Source organism: Oryx dammah, unplaced genomic scaffold (assembly GCF_014754425.2).
Source record: "Oryx dammah isolate SB20612 unplaced genomic scaffold, SCBI_Odam_1.1 HiC_scaffold_8, whole genome shotgun sequence".
NCBI classification, from domain to species: domain Eukaryota; kingdom Metazoa; phylum Chordata; class Mammalia; order Artiodactyla; family Bovidae; genus Oryx; species Oryx dammah.
Window position 1 is genome coordinate 15,001,980 of NW_024070192.1, and position 14,046 is coordinate 15,016,025.

Below are 14,046 nucleotides of genomic sequence, written 5' to 3' on the forward strand. Positions count from 1 at the left end.
TTAGCTATTTTTTCTTTCCTTATAAAGCAAAGAGTTTTCTGATTTTGTCTTCCTTTGCTGTTAAATGCAGGTATTAACTGACTAAAGTATCGGACTAAGCTTTAAGATTTTGTTTATAATAAACATAACCAAAAGTTTTCTTTATCCAGAAATAACTATCAATACAATACTGGGTTGTGATAACTACCTTAAGTAGGATTAACCTATTTAGCTTAACAAGGAAATCAATTACCTAACTGCTCAGCTATTAGGTAAGAAGTCAAAACTGCTAGTGGACTAAGATATTAACTAGGCCATGAGAGTTTGCAACTGGCTGCTAAAGATAAAGAGATGTGATTTGCTTACAAATATAATTATGAGGTCTATGGAACAGCAATATTCCATGCCATGGAATTCACTCAATCTTATAAGGAATGAATGAATGAAAACAGCATAATTCATGAATTGAAAGTTTTCATCTTAAAAGCTAGTGTAAATTTTATTTAATGATTTTTAGGCAAAAATGTTAAGGAACATTACTGATATACATTTAAATAGTTAAATATATTAAAAGTTATAATTATGAAGACTGCTTTGATACTTTTAAACTGAATTCTATTAAATAAACTGTAATAGGATGAATGTGCTTAGTATAATACTGGTGGCAAAAGTACCAGCCAAATCTGAAATTGATTTGTATGCATTATATACACTGTATCAGAACTATAGGTGTTCCAGACATGTAAGTGCTTAAGATCACATTTCTTTTATCAAAAGTTTCGGCATGTTCTTCAAAATCCTCATCCATTACTGATTCACAGGGGGATTCTAAGTTATTCCTAAAAGACCCTGTAAAAAGTAATGTAAAACTTTGTCATTACCATGACCAGAATTCTACTTTATTTTCTTTGGAGGTCAAAAATACAAAGTCTTTAAAAAATAGAAAGTATTTTTGATACTCAAAATCTACAGTCAACTAAATCATACTTAAATCTTAAGGTATGTATGTATATTTTAAGTGTATGTTAAAATAAAGTCTACTGTCTCCATGGCAACCAAGACTGAGGGTGCTAACAGAATGGTTCTCTGCCAAAAGCAAGCTTTGGAACAGCAGAATTCTCACCTCTGTTAACTGTAAAACTTGAGCCTATTTTTAAAAAATCACTATCACAAATGAAGATCTCAAGTGACTTATATGCGTATCTGCAGGCTACTTTATCTGCAGCCAATATCAGAACCTCTTTCATTGTAATCTCACCAATTCAAAAATAATAAAACATTTTATTTATCCAAAATTGCTTTGTATAGGAGAAATTTTTTTTTACTCTTAACACATCGATTTTATTTTTTTTTTACTTTATAATAATAGTTTAATTCTTAAATTTCTTAAGTCCTTTCCTAGAGTTTTATTATTTTATCATGGCAGTAGAATTAATTCTTTTACCTGCTGAGTTCTGACAAAGACAGCCCTGGTCCCTGCTCAAGGGACTCTATACATCTAAAAATTTTAATAACAATTTTTATAATGAAATTTGGGGCTAGTAGACAGACAGAAATCAGCAACTGAGGGTAGATATGTAAGAAAGAAATTGAAGGATGGCAGGAGAAGTTGAAGGAGGTAGGAAGAATGTTTAAGAATTATGAGATGAAGTCAAGGGGGAAAATCAAGATCCTAGAGATCTGGAAAATTCTATACCACATAGACTTCTCTATTTTCTTTTCTCAGGGAGTTCCAATAGCTGCCTTTTTAGTTCACAGTGGACATTTACTTCTGCTTTTCTACCTTCATCTCTGTCATCTATGGGACACTGTACATGTCTAATAATGAATTTATGTTATTTTATAAGGTAGATTATAATGTTGCCCACTCAAATTATAGAGAACTAGTGTTATCTTAAGTCATACACACACAGAAGGTACAATCACAAGCATGACAGATTGTCCAAGATGCTTAACACTACTTGGTGGAGAACATAATCGGTCAACACAAAAGATGGGACACAGCAGTTTGGAAGCCTAGAATGCTAATACATTTTGCTGTAAAATAAATGGTATATAAGATGAATCAGATGGGTAGAAGAACTCTGTGTCAAAGGGTTTACCAAACAGTTTTTTTAAAGTGGTTGAAATAAGATGAGCAGGGGACTCTAATGAAGAAGAAAATGGCACCTTACTCCATTCTTGCCTGGGAAATTCCACGGACAGAGGAGCCTGGCGGGCTACAGTCCACTGAGCTACAAAGGAGTCAGACACAACTTCGCAACTAAACAACAACAAAGGGGACTCTAAAACCAAACCAGGTATTTTATTGTGATATGAGAGATAACAGGAAACCACTAATCTGAAATCTGAACCAATGCTGGGTATATGATTCCTATGCTGTAAGAAACTTGAGTTTGGGTATATGGCCGAGTTGAGATGAATGCTGTATGCAGAGGATGCATACTGATTAGAGTATACTCAAGTCGCTCAGTCATGTCAGACTCTCTGTGACCCCATGGACTGTAGCCTGCCAGGCTTCTTCATCCGTGGGATTTTCCAGGCAAGAATACTGGAGTGGGCTGCCATCTCCTTCTCCAGGGGATCTTCCCGACCCAGGGATCAAACCCGGGTCTCCCACATTGCAGGCAAGCTCTTTACTGTCTGAGCCACCAGGGAATCCTATTAAAGCATGGGCTTAGTCATTTGAAAGATTGAGGTTACAGCTCTAGCACTTACAGGTAATAAGAAACTGGGCAAGTTAGCCTTACTAAGTCTGGGGCAAAAGGCTATGATTATAGAAAACAAGGTAAGCACATGGTTTCAAGACAGAGAATGGAGAAGCAGCATAATGTGGTATAAGATCTTACTGCAAAACCCAACAGAACTTTTTGGTCAACTCAACAGCATAGTAGGGAAGGACTGGATAACAGAGGAATGAACAATCTGAGCCCTGAAACTAGAAAGCCTAAGTTAGATCCCATCTCTTCCACCTTTTCCTAGCTGTGAGGGCTTTTCTGTTCCTAAGTTTCCTCATCAGTTACTTGGGATTAATACCAGTAGCTACAGCATGGGACAGTTGCAAGGATTACATGAATTAACTCAAATAAAATGGTTAGAAAAGTGCCCAGCACAGAATATCCTTTATAAATGCTAGCTGTTTTTATCATTGTTTCTGCTGCTATCGTCATCATCATCACCATCACAGATACAGCATGCTTTGGAAAGTCTGAACTGTCTGTGACAGAGGGGTAAAACAAAGATGTCTAAGATGCCATGAGGGAATGATAATAACAGTGATATTACCAATTAAAATTTTTAAACTGAGAAGGAAATAATGTTGAAGAAAACATGCTATAACTTAGAAAGTGGTAGAAAACCCAAGTCAAGATGGTCTAAGTTAGACAAAGAGAAATATGTGGGTATAGAAAGTTAAACAGTATGATTTAGACCGCTAGTTCTCAAACTGTGGTGCCTGGACCAGCAGTAAAAGCATCACTTCGGAATTTGTTAGAAATGCAAATGATCAGACCCCATGTCAAACCAGCTGAGGACCGGAAACTTGAGACAGTATAGACTCAGCAATCTGTGCTTAGCAAACCCTCCAAGTGATTCTAAAGCACACTAAACTTTGTGGACACCGGATTAGAGAGAGATATCTACAAATACCTCATGAAAATGGATCACTAAAAGACCTCATCTAACAAAAAAAGTTGAAACAAAATAGAAGTCAAGGCCTCATCTCTGAAAGTATTAACAGCTATGGGTAAAAGTTAGGATTTCTTCTCAATCACTCTTTTAGCACTACAACACTTGTGTTATGGGTTTATTTATTTATTTTTTAAACCAATCCCAAGTTATAAAGTATCCATCATTCAGAGCCTATTTCGAAGAGAGACCAATGTGTCTGTACTCGTTAATTTTTACCAAGATCACTGAGGGGTAGAGGACAGGGGATTAAGAGCAATCAGATAGATCATAAAGAAATGTTAATGGTGAAAAAGAAAACCCATCTGTGGAGGTTCCTCTGTAAACTGAGATGCTGTAGATGATGCTGAAGCACACCTTGCTCACGCAACTATACGTGAAATTCGCTCAGTTGTGTCTGACTCTTTGTGACCCCGTGGACTATACAGTCCATGGAATTCTCCAGGCTCGAATACTGGAGTGGATAGCTGTTCCCTTCTCCAGGGGATCCTCCCAACCCAGGGATTAAACCCAGGTCTCCCAAGTTGCAGGTGGATTTTTTATCAGCTGAGCCACCAGGGAAGCCCCAAGCAACTATAAAGACATTAAAATATAAATTTTAATAACTACTTAATTATTTGTCTTCATTAAATGTTTCACAGCAAAGGGGAACTTTTATGGAGAAACTGGCATAAGACTCGGATACTCATGGGAGAATGGTATGGAGCCAGATCAAACAAAGCAAGGACCAGGAAAATGAGAACTGAAGGATAAATATAAAGACGAGTGGAACATAAAGTACCAAGAAAGTACTTTCACAAAGTTGGTTTTGAGATTAAATGCATACTTAGTAAGGAGTACGTCAAGGCTGTATATTGTCACCCTGTTTATTTAACTTCTATGCAGAGTACATCATGAGAAACGCTGGGCTGGAAGAGGCACAAGGTGGAATCAAGATTGCCGGGAGAAATATCAATAACCTCAGATATGCAGATGACACCACTCTTATGGCAGAAAGTGAAGAGGAACTAAAAAGCCTCTTGATGAAAGTGAAAGCGGAGAGTGAAAAAGTTGGCTTAAAGCTCAACATTCAGAAAACGAAGATCATGGCATCTGGTCCCATCATTTCATTGCAAATAGATGGGGGAAACAATGGAAACAGTGACAGACTTTATTTTTTTGGTTTCCAAAATCACTGCAGGTGGTGACTGCAGCAATGAAATTAAAGATGCATGCTCCTTGAAAGAAAAGTTATGACCAACCTAGACATTAGATAGTACATTAGTAGTATTTATTTGCAAGTAACAACTTTAAAGTCAGAGAATACCATGAATACATTCATAAAGCTGTCTACTGACCAAAATTTAGAGGATGTGATATCAGGGCTCAATTTTTTTTCAGAGTAGAAGCATTAAATAGTAAATTAAAAACCTGACGACAGTAATGAAATAACAATTCTTTGAAAAGATGAACAAAATGAAAATCTTTAAAAATGGGCAGGAGAACTTAATAGACTTTTCTCCAAAGAGGAAATAAAAATGGCCAATAGGCCTATAAAAAGATGCTCAACACTGCTAATCATCAGGGAAAGGCAAATCAAAACCACAATGAGATATCACCTCATACATGTCAGAACGGCTATCATCAAAAACAGCACAGTAACAAATGTCAGTGAGGATGTGGGGAAAAGGGGACCCTTGTACACTGTTCATAGGAAGGTAAATTGGTGCAGTCACTGTCAAAAACAATATGAAGGTTTCTCAAAAACCTAAAAAGAGAACTACCGTATGACTGAGCAACTCCACTCCCAGGTATATTAAAAAAAAAAAAAAAGCTAATTCTAAAAGATACATGCATACCAATGTTCCTAGAAGTGTTATTTACAATTGCCAAGATATGGATGCAACCTAAGCATCCATCAACAGACGAATGGATAAAGAAGATGTGGTATAGCAAACACACACACACACACACACACACACCAGAATACTACTCAGCCATAATACTATTCTGCCACTAGCAGCAACATGGACAGACTTGAAGGGCAATAATGCTAAGTCAGAAAAAGAAAGACAAACACTGTATGATATCACTTACATGTGAAATCTAAAACATACAACAAACCAGTGAATATAACAAAAAAGAAGCAGACTCACAATGTAAGAGGAAAAACTAGTGGTTACCCATAGAGAGAGGGAAAGAAGGAGAGCCCATTCCCTTCTCTAGGGGATCTTCCTGACCCATGGATCCAACTTGGATTTCCCGCACTGCAGGCACATTGTTTACCATCTGAGCCACCAGGGAAGCCCAGAGACAGGGAAAAGAGGAGAGGAAAAATAGGGGTAGAGGACTAACAAGCACAGACTATTAGGCTGGCCAAAGTTTGGGGTTTTTTGTAACATCTTATGGAAAAATCCAAATGAACCTTTTGGTCAACCCATAATAAGGTATAAAATAAGCTACAAGGATATATTGTACAACACAGAGAAAGAACACAGCCATTACTTTACAATAACTAAATGGAGTACATAACCTTTAAAAATTGTGAATTACTTTATTGTATACCTGTAACTTATATAATATTATATACCTGTAACTTATATAATATTGTACAGCAACTATGACATAACCCTTATGACAGAAAGTGAGGAGGAACTAAAGAACTTCTTGATGAAGGTAAAAGAGGAGTGAAAAAGCTGGCTTAAAACTCAACATTCAAAAAACTAAGATCATGGCATTAGGTTCCATCATTTCATGGCAAATAGATGGGGAAACAATGGAAACGGTGACAGACGTTATTTTCTTGGGCTTCAAAATCACTGCAGATGGTGACTCCAGCCATGAAATTAAAAGACACTTGCTCCTTGGAAGAAAAGCTATGACAAACCTAGACAGCATATTAAAAAGCAGAGATACTACTTTGCCAACAAAGGTCCGTATAGTCAAAGCTATGATTTTTCCAGTAGTCATGTATGGATGTGAGAGTTGGACCATAAAGAAGGCTGAGTACCAAAGAATTGATGCTTTTGAACTGTGGTGTTGGAGAATACTCTTGAGAGTCCCTTGGACTACAAGGAGATCAAACCAGTCCATCCTAAAGAAAATCAGTCCTGAATATTCATTGGAAGGACTGATGCTGCAGCTGAAACTCCAATACTTTGGCCACCTGATGTGAAGAGCCAATTCATTAGAAAAGACCATGATGCTGGGAAAGATCGAGGGGGCAGGAGGAGAAGGGGAAAACAGAGTACAAGATGGCTGGATGGTTTCAGTGACTCAATGGACCTGAGTTTGAGCAAGCTCTGGGAGATGGTGAAGGACAGGGAAGCCTGGCGTGCTGCAGTCCATGGGGTTGCAAAGAGTTGGACACGAATGAGAGACTGAAAAATAACAACAGCAACTATACTTCAATAAGCAAACAAAAAGCAAACAAAACAGATGCATTAGATTTTAAAGATACATATAACTTTAATATTTTACAAAAATAAGACTATATATCTGCAAAAAATTGAAAAATCCTAAACCAGACTGACTAAGAAAAACAGCAAAGACACAAATTACCAAAACTTACGAATGAAAGACAGGACATCACTATCAACTCTACAGAAATGAAAAAGATTATAAGAGAATGTTATGAATAACTTTATGCCAAGAAATCAGACAGTTTAGATGAAATGGACAATTCCTGACACAATGATCAAAACCAATTCATTAAGAAATGGGAAATCTGAATAGACTGTTACATGCAAGGAAACTGAATTAATAATTAGACATCTTCCTATAGAGAAAAGCCCAATTCCACTTGACAACACTAGTGAATTCTATCAAGTTTAAAAAAGCAGACGTTAATAGCACTCTTTTACAAACTCAATCAGAAAATTAGGAAAGAAGCTGTGAGAAGAGCAAGAGACCTAAAAAGGTTAGTTTAGGCGCCTGTGGCTAGATTTTACAGCAACAGTCTACAAGAGATCTGCAGTGATAGTTATATGATTTATGGATTTAGTTTATTCACATTTAGCTTAAGCACTTAAATAAATATCACATGTTGCCATGTTTTAAAAATTAGTCGATATGATAGCATTTTAAGTTTTACTAAATAAAGAAGTTTAAAAACTAAGATTTTCCCAATATTATGCCTATTGATAATCATTTTCTTACAAAGCTTTATAAAAAATATGATTTTGCTCTGACCTTATTTGGTAATAGCAAAGCAAAATTAAGAGTAAAAATTTTTTTAAAAAAGAGTAAAAATAATTTTGTAGAAAGAGCATTCTAACAGGAGAAAAATATGCTTAAACTTTTAGAAAGATCAGTGGGAAAAGACTTCCAGAGCCTCTTCTGTTAGTGAAACTAACTTGTTGGTGGAGCCTAATTCTAACATTGTGTACAGCTCTAAAAACAAATAGCTCCCTTTCAAAAGGCTTTATAATAACCAATAACACAACAGCTAACATGCGTATAACAGTTTATTTTACACCTTTATTTATATTTTTACCTAACTCGTTGAAAAGTGAAGGGGTTACTCATTCAGTCGTGTCCAACTCTTTTGAGACCCCATAGACTACAGCCTGCCAGGCTCCTTGGTCCATGGAATTCTCCAGGTAAGAATACAGGAATAAGTAGCCTTTGCCTTCTCCAGGGGATGTTCCCAACCCAGGGATTGAATCCAGGTCTCCAGCATTGTAGGCAGATTCTTCACTGTCTGAGCCATCAGGGAAGCCCATACCTGAGCCATCAGGGAAGCCCATACCTAATTCATTAAACCTTCATAATTAAACCCATAACAAGGGGTAAAACAGACTCAAAAGATCTATTGCCCAAGATCACAGTATTCAAGTGGTAGATTACAGACTTTTGATTCAGAATACTGTATTGTTTTATTCACACTTGAATATAGTCCTTCAAAAGGCAGCACTCATTTCAGGAAGAGATGATTTTACATAATCTATAAAAGTGGCAGGAAACTGAATTACATAGTATAGTAGACTTCACTGGTGCCTACCAGCACCCTGCAGCCATCATTCCTTTCTAGCCATTCCCTTTGCCAGCTTCTCATGACTGCATGCCTAGTTCCAGCTTATTAAATAAGAGCAGAGGTGACACAGTCCCTGTACGATTTTTCAGTCTGTTTCTTTCTCTGGCACAAAAGTGATAAAGAGATATCATGTTGAGATGGTAGAGAGGCAAGACTGAAGCAGCCTGGGTTATTGCATAAATGACAGCTGTCTTGGAGAGCTGCCCAGGCTTGCTGGTTAAACTAGAAATAGATCTTTGTTGTATTAAGCCACTGAGATTTTTAAGGTTTTTTGTTATGACAGAAGAGTCTAGCCTATTCTGACTACTGGAATAGCTACAATGTTATTCCCTTTCCATTATCTTTCAATTCTTCCGAAGAATTTCAGAAGTTACAAGATGAAAACAACTGCATGTGTAACGCTTATAGCCCAGTCTGGAACTGGTATGTATTATTTACACTCATGTTAGTCAAAATTCAGTCACATGGCACATTTATCTGCAAAGAGGGCTGGGATATATAGTTCACTGTGTGCTCAGGAGGAAAGAGGAATAGGTTTTGGTGAATGTGTAGTATTCTTTGCCATATTCTACAAAATAGCTTTGAAATTCATACACGTTAAACGCGTGCATGCTCAGTTGTGTCCAATTCTCTGCGACCCCACAATGCTCCTCTCTCCATGGAATTTTTCAGGCAAGAATACTGGAGTAGGTTGCCATTCCCTTCTCCAAAGGGATCTTCCCTGTCCTGGGGATTGAACCCACATCTCCTGTGTCTCCTGCACTGGCAGCCAGTTTTTCACCACTGAGCCACCTGGGAAGCCCTCACACAAATTAGATGCAGAACTAATGAACAAAGCAGCAAATTCTATATAAACTTAGCCCCTTTCTTTTAAATCGGCTGCACATACATCATTAAGAATTAGAAGCAGCCTAAATATACACAGTTCTTTTCATTCATGCACAATTCTTTAGACTATAGTGCCTAGAATATTGCAGTACACACGGTATCTGGTTAATTATTTGCTAGTGAAGAATATATACAGTAGAAAATCAAAGCAAAGAAGGAATTATAAATAATAGCTTTAATAAAAGAAATGTCTTAAATGTGAGTTTTAAAAAGCACTCATGGATAATATAAAAGTTAATCACACTATAAATCATCTCACTGAGAGACTGAGACTTCCAGAAAACAAACACTGTATAAATCATCATTATAATTAGACTATAATTATTTAATTTCCAGCTTTACTTTTCATAAATAATATCCAAGGAAATATGCTGAGAACATAGTTGAGTTAAAAGGAAAACACTAGAAAGGATACTTAGGCTGTGTCCAAGTTCTTCCACATTCAGGGATATCTGAAGGATGCATTAATAAAGGAAGCCAACATCCTCTTTATTCTTGACTTTCACCAGAAAGGCTACACAGCTGTTTTCCTACCGTCCACGGCATATCAGTCCCTAGCTGATCAGTCTGATCTTTTTGAGCCTTATTTTAAAACCTTTGTTTAGGCAGGTCTGGAGTAACCTTCTACTCTCAAGATGTTTAGCACTACTGTCAAAGTGAGTCCTTTCTTGAACTGCTACTGAATGCTCCAGGTTTTTAACGAGAACTCAACAGTCTGGTTGGTCAGAATGAAAAAAGCCTCCTGTTTCTGGGAGAACCCTAAGAACTGTTAGGGATTTATTCCTTCTTTAGCCTCCTGGAGTCTCACCCCAACGATGTGCAATTCAGTATTATGTTACAGACTCAAAAGGGCCCCATGCAGAACTTCATAGTTTTGTTTCTGTTAAGCTCCCCATTCTTCAGTACTCTGTAAATTCCCAATTTTTTTTCTTTTTTAAACTGAAATATAGTTGATTTAAAATGTTGTGCCAATCTGCTGTACAGCAAAGTAACTCAGTTTTATACATATATACATTCTTTTTTTAAATATTCTTTTCCATTATGGTTTATCCCAGAAGACTGGATACAGTTTCCTGTGCTACACAATAGGACCTTGTTGTTTATCCATTCTATATTTAATAGTTTACATCTAACCAATCCCAATTTCTGATCTCTGTTTCCTCAGTTCAGCAAGACTGCCATTCTCTGCTTGAGTTTCATCATCAGGAGAATACCTTTAGGCAAAAAGCCAGGATTCACCTAGTTTCCTCCTCCACCGCATTACCATGCTGTCAACTGTCCAATGTCTGAAAAAAGTTGTTTCCAGTGGGAGGGCAAGTCCGGTACTGGTTAATCCATCATGATGGGAAGAAGTCTCTTATGGTGTTTTCATTTGCATTTTCCAGATGTTTAGTATTCATAGTGTGGCTGACAAAAGGCAGAACTTTTGTTTGCTTATAACTGCTGTAGCCTTAGTGATGCTTGTAATAGTGCAGGGCACAGAGCAAGTACTATTATTTGTTAAATGAATTAACTATGCTTATCTACATATTTTTGGAGGTATAAATGATCTGTTTTATATTCATCATCCATCTAGTGATGAAAACTGGTGATTCTAAGCTGTATCCAAGGTAACTCCCACATAAATTCTATTTTCATGCAATGATGCTATGAGACATAAAGAGATATACTAGACAAACTGATACATAGATAGACTATACAAGCAATAAACATGGAGACAACATGGTGCACCAAAGGAACAGTTACGTCAAAAATGAAGGCGATGACTTGTAGGACATTCCCATCAGATATTACTTCAATGGAATTTTTAACAATATTAAATAGAAATTCTCATTTCAATAAGAAATTGAGATTTAAATCTTTGTTTATCTCCTCCATTGCAGGTGGACTCTTTAACAGCTGAGCTACCAGGGAATCCCTTGTTTATCATACACAGTATTATTACAAAGAAAAAGGCAAAATATTACAGCCTACAACTCACTCTGTAAATGCCAAAACTTGGTGTGTTTAGCTAAAATAATGGAGTGTAGCTGTCAAATGTCCATTTTAATATCTTTGCATATGTAAATCAATAATCAAGAATTCAGAAAAGCCTTTTAAATATTCTAATGCAATATTCAAATGCAAATTAGTTTAATGATATTAGGTTTCATTTCCATGCATCTGAAGAAGGGCTAGGTTTTTGATAATAAGTATGTTGGCTTACTGATATACTTATATAAGCAATTCTATATATTTGTCAGGCCAACTTCTGAGTTTTAAAGTACCTGGATTATATAATGACATTAAAATTTAGAGTATTACATAAACATGTTTTGTCATAGGAAAATATGAAACTACAAGCAGTGAAAATATGCAACTAAAAATTATCAGAATCCTACCTCTCGTAAAGTTTCAGAGTATATGGCCTTTCCTATTTTCCTATCCTAAAGGTATACCTCCTCAAATAAAAAATGTTTCAAACAAATTTTACATATGTAGCTGGAAAATATAACATTATACGTGAAACATATATGTAATTTATGCAATAATACAGCACAGATGTAATAAGACTGGAAGGCAAGAGGTTAGATATACTTGTAAATGTTTTGAAAATTAGTTCTAAAAATTAGTCGCCATGTCTCCCAAATTAGAGGAGACATGTATCTTTTCTAGCACCTTTATGATAGAAGTATTACATCTGTATAATTCATATTTTCTCATTATACACCTATGAGAAAATAGGAAGAAAGAAACAGGATTAAAAAAAAAGAACACACTGATTAAAAGAAAGAGCTTTAAAGTGGGACTTATGTTACAGGGCCTATGTTATATGGTTCAACACATTATTTAACTTTTCCAAGTCTGGATTCTGCGTCTTTAAAACGTGATCCATAATCTCTCTCTTAGAATTGTTACACAGATTAAATTTAAAGAAAAAAGTACAGATAAAAGAAGACATTAATACTTATTATTCTTTGGAAAATGCAGCTGAAACAAAATGTGCTGCTCAAGGAACAGAAACTAAAATGTGGACCTAGGACTCACAGATCAACCATAATGCCACAGCAGAGGCTCTGTATATCTCTGAACTAAGTGGCCTACAAAATCATAGTAACATTAATAGTATGCGACTCACGCTCATGATTATTGTAAAGATTTAAATGAACTCATCTCTGCAAAGCAATTAGCACAGTGGCTTACATACAGAACTGTGCTCAATACTGGCTGTTGTCACTGTTACTAGTATCTGTGATGACGATGTGACAAGTAATGGAGGAACATGGAGGTATACAAAGTAAATTTTAAGAGGCTGATCAACATTTGGTATCCAAAGGGGATGGTTTATGATGTCAAAGTATAAGAATTAATTTACTCATGTTTCTTGCCTCAGTTCTGTCTGTTGTTCTGCACCAACCCCCCCTCAAAAAAAAACCAGAAGCTTTTTAATGGGTGAAGTTACTTTCTTTACTGGAATATGAATTATAACAAGAATACTAGTATAGGTCCTCTTACCTATATGATGGGGAAAGGCACAGTCTGTTGAAAAAGTGGTATTTAGAATATACAACATTTTACAAAGTATAATTTAAATTGATCCAGAAATTATAAATTTGAAGTACAAATTTCATCCCTCTATTATTTGTGTCTGAATTGTGAAACTCTACTCTTGTAAGGCAGGGACTGCAGAATAATCATCTCAGAAAAGTATTTTGAGAATGATGCATAATGCTATTACACTGCTGTTTTCCATCTTGCATCAACTATCAGTAAGCTGAAAATATGCTGACTAGGTACAACAATATAAAATTCCTTGAAAAAAATAGTTTCATATACACTTAAGAAATGAAGTGAAATAAATTTTAATAGTAAGCATGTAAATAATGGTCAGCCATCAATTTCTGACAATTCCAAATTGACTTCTCCTAAAGGACCTACCATATGACCCAGCAATCCCACTACTGGGCATGCTGCTGCTACTGCTGCTAAGTCGCTTCAGTCGTGTCTGACTCTGTGCGACCCCATAGACGGCAGCCCACCAGGCTCCCCCGTCCCTGGGATTCTCCAGGCAAGAACACTGGAGTGGGTTGCCATTTCCTTCTCCAATCCATGAAAGTGAAAAGTGAAAGTAAAGTCGCTCAGTCTTGTTCAACTCTTCGCAACCCCATGGACTGCAGCCTACCAGGCTCCTCCATCCATGGGATTTTCCAGGCAAGACTACTGGAGTGGGGTGCCATTGCCTTCTCCGAACTACTGGGCATATATCCTGAGAAACCCATAATTCAAAAAGACACATGGATCCTAATGTTCATTGCAACACTATTTATAACAGCCAGGACAAGGAAGCAACCTAGTTGTCCATGGACATATGAATGGATAAAGAAGTTTGGTACATACATACAATGGAATATTACTCAGCCATAAAAAGGAATGCATTTGAGTCAATTCTAGTGAGGGAGATTAACCTAGAGCCTATTAAACACAATGAAGTAAGTCAG

The 14,046-nt window shown here is 36.5% G+C and overlaps 1 protein-coding gene across 1 annotated transcript in view; it reads right to left on the reverse strand.

Annotated features, from left to right (window-relative positions):
- Nucleotides 1–14,046, reverse strand: part of TANC2 (tetratricopeptide repeat, ankyrin repeat and coiled-coil containing 2) — a 361,965-nt gene that overhangs the window by 187,620 nt on the left and 160,299 nt on the right. The gene's annotated exons all lie outside the window — the stretch shown is intronic.